The following is a 6,603-nucleotide window of genomic DNA, read 5'->3' as shown; positions in this document are numbered from 1 at the left end:
CCTCAGAAGGAAGGTTGGGCAATCTACTTCTATAGTGATACCTCCTCGAGGAAGGGTCACTATGAGTCGAGATGGCACATAACAACAGAGGCCGTAGAAAGTAATATCCAGACATCCACTAGATGTCACTTGAGGTTTGCTTTTTGTAAAGGTGGTAGGTTTGGAGAAAAACGGTTTTATCTGCAATTAGAAATCGAGGACTCCCTGTGGATTCTAAATTGGCAGACAAGAAGATGCAGCAATATTTGAGTGAAAACAGGCAAAGTCATTAAATAAGAACAATGATTATAACTTTAAATAAGATTTGGGTGGTTGCAGGGTTTGCATAATCCCTCCTGGCATTTGTAAGGAGGAAGAGAAGCCAGCAGCTTTGCCCTCTTGCTGCATTTAAACAAAAATGGAAAAGTGTAACGAACAGCAAGATTTTTCCTATCTTCCATTTTCTTTTTTCCTTCTGCTCCCACCCCATTTTTAGGAGAATGAAACTTTAAAATTGATTGCCCTTTAATGAAGTTATTCTGCAGCATGGGAAGAGCAATCCTTCTACCTGCACATCAAAATGGTTTTAATTCTCGATTTCCCTGCAAAGTGCAGATGACAACAGTAAATAGGGGAAGACTCTGGAAATGCGAGAGTTCTCTGGAGTTGTCTACTTCCTGTATTTGTAGCAATCTCATCATCAGTTCCAGTAGAGACCTTGTGTCCTGGGATTTGTTTTGTATAACAGCTATTTGTTTATTTTTTTAACTGTCATTGTATTTTGGCTTCATGATGGTTAAATAAGTCTTGGTATTAAGTAAACTGCTCTGACCCTGCCTATTTCCTGTCTTGTCAAACCTTTCCTTGTAAGAATAACAGTGTTCTTTTATTTGGTAGTGTGCAGCATGATGTTTTTGGCATGCCCGACATTTTTGAATTGCAAAAATTTGTGACCTCAAGTGTGATGAAGTGAATGCTTACTACAGAGCCTCATAGGGTCCCAATATGAAAAAGTGTCCTGGTGGATACATGTTAGAGTTGCTAAAGAATTATCAGTATGCCTAGTCCCCCAAAAGCACAAATAATAAATAGGAATAGTTTTGGTTTTCTTTCATGAAGTAACTAAAATGACTATCCCCATGAATACTTGGTGAACATTTTGCTGCTACTAAATTTACATAATTCCTCAAACTGGCCCAGCTATACAAAAGCATGGTGCTTTTAACTACTGTGTTCTAGCTAGGTAACCCATATTTTTTAAAACATAGTTTCAAAGCAATATATATTATGTGACATAATAGTATTACTATTTCAAGTAAAAGAAGGAATTTTTTTCCCAACCCCTACCCCACCCAAGGGAGCTCTGCCAGCATAGTGGCTAAGGCACTTGACTGCTAACCAGAAGGCTGGCGGTTCAAACCCACCAGCCACTCCTCGGAAGGAAGATGGGGCAATCTACTTCCGTAGTGATACTGCCTCGGAAACCCAAGGAGGGGTCACTATGAGTCGGGTCCGACTGACAGCAAATAACAACAACAACAACAACAACAAACAACAACAACAACAACAACAACCCCACTCAAAGGAATAGAAGAAATATCCTATTCTGGTGGCATAGTGCCTAAGACATTTGACTGCTAACCAGAAGGCTGGTGGTTCAAACCCACTAGCCATTCCTCAGAAGGAAGATTGGGCAATCTACTTGCATCGTGATACTGCCTCAGAAACCCAAGGAGGGGTTGCTATGAGTCGTATATGACTCAATCTCGATGGCAGTGAGTTTAGGGTTTTTTTTTTTTTGGAATCTTTACATATCCAGATCTAAATGGTTATCAAATGGACTTTGTAATATAAGAACCACTAAAATCAAAAGTATCAATCATGAGTCCTTTTTTGTCCCCAAGGGTGACTATTTGCTAACATTTTTCTTGGAGTTTTACTTATCTTTTTTTTTGTTTTTCACTAATGTGGACATTATGAAAATAAAACCAAGGTTAATGTCTCTTGGTGCAAATAATTAACATGTTCCACTGCTAACTGAAAGGTTGGAGTCCCCACCCCCTCCTGTTCACCCACCACAAGGCACCTTGGAAGAAAGGCCAGGTGAACTACTTCCAAAAAACTCAGCCACTGAAAACCCTCTGGAGCACAGTTCTCCTCTGACACACTTGGGGTCAGCATGAGTCAGAATTGGCTTGATGGCAACTGGGGATAAAAAAAAGAACCCTTTTGCATTTAAACATTTACAACTGCTAAATATTGATCTTAAAATATAGAGAATTAATTAGAATCTGAAGAAAGTATACTAGGTCTATTTGAATTTAAAAATAAATTCTTCCAATGACATAGTAGCAATTTCAATACTTTTCTAAACATCTCAGCTAACAAAAATCCTTTAAATATCTGAAATAAAGTTCTCTGTTTTTTATCTTCAGTCTAGAAATATTGTTCTAACAAAAAGCCCCTAACAGGCAATAACAGAGAAAAAGCTGCAGACTGACAAGATCCATTCATCACTCTGACCTGGAACATTTTCCCTCTAAAAGTCTGATACAGAGAGCTATAAACTTAATTTAAGATTTTCTTAAACCTGTCATTTCTACCTTCCTTCTACTGTTTATTGTTATTAGGTATTTCTTCTTTTCCAGAATTGAACCCAAAGACATTTAAATTGTATCATCAGAATTTATTTCATCTATGCTATATACATTTATACTTTCCTATATTGTAATGCAAAGACATTGGATTCCAAAGAGAATTATCTTCTTTTTGTAGAAATGAAAATGAAGTACAGTAAGGAGCCTTGGTGGTGCAAATGGTTAAATGCTTGGCTGCTTACTGAAAAGTTGACTGTTTGAACCCACCCAGCAGCTCTGTGTGGGAGAAAGACTTGGCAATATGCTCTTATAAAGGTTATCACCTAGAAGATCTTATGAGGCAGTTCTATTCATGGAGTTGCTTTGAGCTGAAAATCAACCGATGGCACATAACAAAACAAGAAATTGATGTATCACCCTTTTCATGTAAAGCTGTACTATGACATAAGAAAATGAAAGGGATTTTAAAAATTAAAAATCATCACTTTAATAGAAACACCTTCAAATAAATAAAGTTGGAAACCCAGAATCTCATAAACTATTTTCAGTCTTAGCTCTATTGTAGAATAGTTGAGGTTACAGGCTTTCAAATCAGACTGCCTGGGTTCAAACCTTAGCATCTCCATTTAACTAATTATGGACTTGGGCAAGTTAATTAACCTCTCTGTACTTCAGTATTCTGCCCCAGTAAAATGGGGGAAATTATAATATTTGTGTTACTTTTTTTGAAGAGTAAATAAATCCTATTTGTAAAATGCTTAGCCTACGACCTAGCCTCTAAACAAACCAAACCCATTGCTGTCAAGCTGATTCCAACTCACAGAGACATTATGTGCTTCAGAGTATGACTGTGCTCCATAGGGTTTCCTTGGCCATAATCTTTACAGAAGCACCTCTCCAGGCCTTTTTTCCACAGCACTGCTGGGTGTGTGGTTTCAAACCCCCAACTTTTTGGTTAGTAGGCCAGCTCAAACTAGTGCTACCCGAGGTTCTCATTATTAGGCCAGACAATTATGACTTACAGACTTTTGCAACATGGTGTTTCATATTCTCTGTCATATGTTTCTAATGAGAAATTTGCAAAGAATTGAGAATTTAGGATCAAATTTACCATTTGCTGTCAAGATGTCACAAGGATGCAATTCCTGCCCCAGCATCAGCTTCATCCTAAATTTGGCAACTCTCTTGGTTTTAAGATAGGCTGGTGGTTCAAACCCACCAGCTACTCTGTTGAAAGAAGACTGGGCAATCTACTTCCATTAAGATTTACCACCTCAGAAACCCAAAGAGGGTTGCTATGAGTCAGAATCGACTTAATGGCAGTGAGTTTGGTTTCTTTTTTTTGGTTTGTTTTTTTGTTTGGTTTTAAGAACTGGAATTTTCTTGTTGTAAATTCTTCATTGTAATCGGTAAAACAAAAATTTTAAATATTATTTTAGAGCATCCATTCATTTAGAAATTTAACAGTTATTAAATATTTGCCCATCTCAAGAGAGAATACAATGAGATGAAGTACATTCACGTACCATTTGTTTTCTGGTTGCCCTGGGTGGTACTAACCATTAAGTGCTCTATGACTAACAGGAAGTTGATGGTTTGAATCCACCCAGAGGGACCTTGAAAGAGAGACCTGGGGATCTGTTCCAAAACATTATAACCATTGAAAACTCTTTGGAACACAATCTACTGTGACCAGTGGTGTCACTATGAGTTGGAATTGACTTGACAACAACTGGCTTTGTTTGTTCTCTACTTTAAAAAAAATTAGTGAAAAATAATACGGTTTTTGAATAAATATAACCTATCCTTAAGGAACTGTTTTGTTCATTGCTACCATATTTGAAAGTGTTTAGCAGTGTTAATGTCCGTGGGTTAAAAGGTCATATGATTAATACAACTAATCTGGTTAATGTTAGAGCAAATTAAGTACTATAGTTCTCCTGCAGTACCGATCCAACCTCAACAAGCATGGTGCTCATCAAATATTCACCTGCAGTATTTACAATGAGCATCTTGACCAAAATAATGCAAACAGGATAAAAAATATTAAATTCACACATCTGACAGTAGTCATGTATCTCTCTTGAACACATATGCACACCAGCATAGAATTTTTCGCATTGTTGAAATTATAGAATTCTTCTGTGTTTTTCTTTTGCTGCGTGACATTTTCCCTCACTCCTGATTTGAGTTGGCAAGGCCAGCGTCATGGATGTGATTTGTTTCCTCGCTAGTAAGTACAAGGCTTGCAATTCCAATGGACCTCTGATAGGTATGATAGTGCCCTTTGAAAGAAGACAGCCATTTCCACTTAGGCAGGACTGCCTCTGCAGTGATAAAAGGAAGCAAAGTAATTTGCTACTAAATCTCACAATTGTACATTTTTTAGTGCCTTATTAAAACATTTATGTATATATATATTAGACTTCTTTATGTAAGAAAGTGATATAAAAATTGAGGAAGATCTTCATTAACAATTATGAACCTGGGAAGCTTTTTCAATCAGCAGTTAATTCAGATTCTCCTCATATTTAACTGGCAGTAAATTTCACAGATAATATGTTTTAATTCTTATGATCTTTATGTAAGGTGGGCATTGTGATCCCCTTTTTAATATAAGTAACTCAAACCAGGAATCCCAGGAGAATCCAAACTTATATTTTTGACCTTTGGAACAAACTCTTTCAGTTGTACCATGTTGTTGTTGTTGTTGTTATGTGCCGTCGAGTCAAACCCGACTCATAGCGACCCCTCCTTGGGTTTCCGAGGCAGTTATCACTACGGAAGTAGGATTGCCCAACCTTCCTTCCGAGGAGTGGCTGGTGGGTTTGAACCGCCAGCCCTCTGGTTAGCAGGCAAGTGTCTTAGCCACTATGCTACCAGTTGTACCATAGGCAGTCTTAAATCAAAGCTTGATATACCTTGGTTTTACCCCAGGCTTGAGCTTCTTAGGGTTTGCCTATTATTCTGGGATCACTGGAGGGCCTTTCCATTGGTCAAAAAAACCAAAACCTTTGTTTCATCATAACATAATATTCTAATTTTTACCTGGCAAGAAAGACATGCTATTTCCTACATAGAACTCATCAGGAAAAAGGCCTTGTTTGACCTTCCAAATATCCTTCTCTCCTTGACTTTCTTTCTCTCTTTAGGACTCATTTGGAATTTAAGTAATAAGAGGTTTACAATAGCAATATATTGAACTGCACAGCAATCTTAAAGTAGTTCTTTTTGCTAACATATTCTGGTTCCTTTTTAAAGTGTCTTTGGGAGAAATTTATTGTTGCTTCTCCATTCATGTCCTTTCCCCCTCATCCAATGGCTCTTGCTTTACATTTAAGTATCAGTGTGGTTCTAGGGAGGCTGACCCTACCAGTGCTCTAGTGCATTCCATCTCCTAGCCAATGCTTGGGTCAAGGGTAGGCATGGTGGGAATTTTGCTTGCATTTGCTGGACAATGATGCCCCCTCTTTCCCTAGGACTTGAACAAGGGAGCATTTAGCATTGGCAGCCATCTTAAAAACAAGACAGGTGCCAACCTTAGGATGATGGTTACACTGTGATAGGAATTGGATCTTTGTGACACCTTTCATCCAGCCTGTCTGGTATCTTTCTTCCTCTGAGCATTTCAGCTGAGTGCATAAATTTCCTTTATTGTTTCAGCCAGTTTGAGTTGATCTTTTTGGTTACTACCCACCTTTAGCATCTTAACTAACAAAGTACCTTTCTTTCTTCCCCACATTGGTGGCTCTGATTGGCCTCCAGAAGCTGTAGGACCAGTCTCTTCTAACTACAGATTTCCTTCTTTGTAAAAGACCATGCTCCCTTTAACAGAATCTTTTTCTTTTTTTAAAACAAATTTGAATTGCACAATCAGGATTTTAAAGAGTGACAAAAAGTGATTACATCTAAAAATTCGAAACCCTGTGTATTAGTTATCTGGGGCTGCTGTAACAAATCACTACAAACTTGCTGGCTGGAAGCAATAGAAATTTATTTTCTCACAGTTTTGGAGGCCAGAAGTCTA

Source organism: Orycteropus afer, unplaced genomic scaffold, assembly GCF_000298275.1.
Source record: "Orycteropus afer afer isolate SDZICR_OR568_19922 unplaced genomic scaffold, OryAfe1.0 scaffold00026, whole genome shotgun sequence".
NCBI classification, from domain to species: Eukaryota; Metazoa; Chordata; class Mammalia; order Tubulidentata; family Orycteropodidae; genus Orycteropus; species Orycteropus afer.
The sequence above is the reverse complement of the archived record's forward strand: the minus strand, read 5'-3'. Positions refer to the sequence as shown.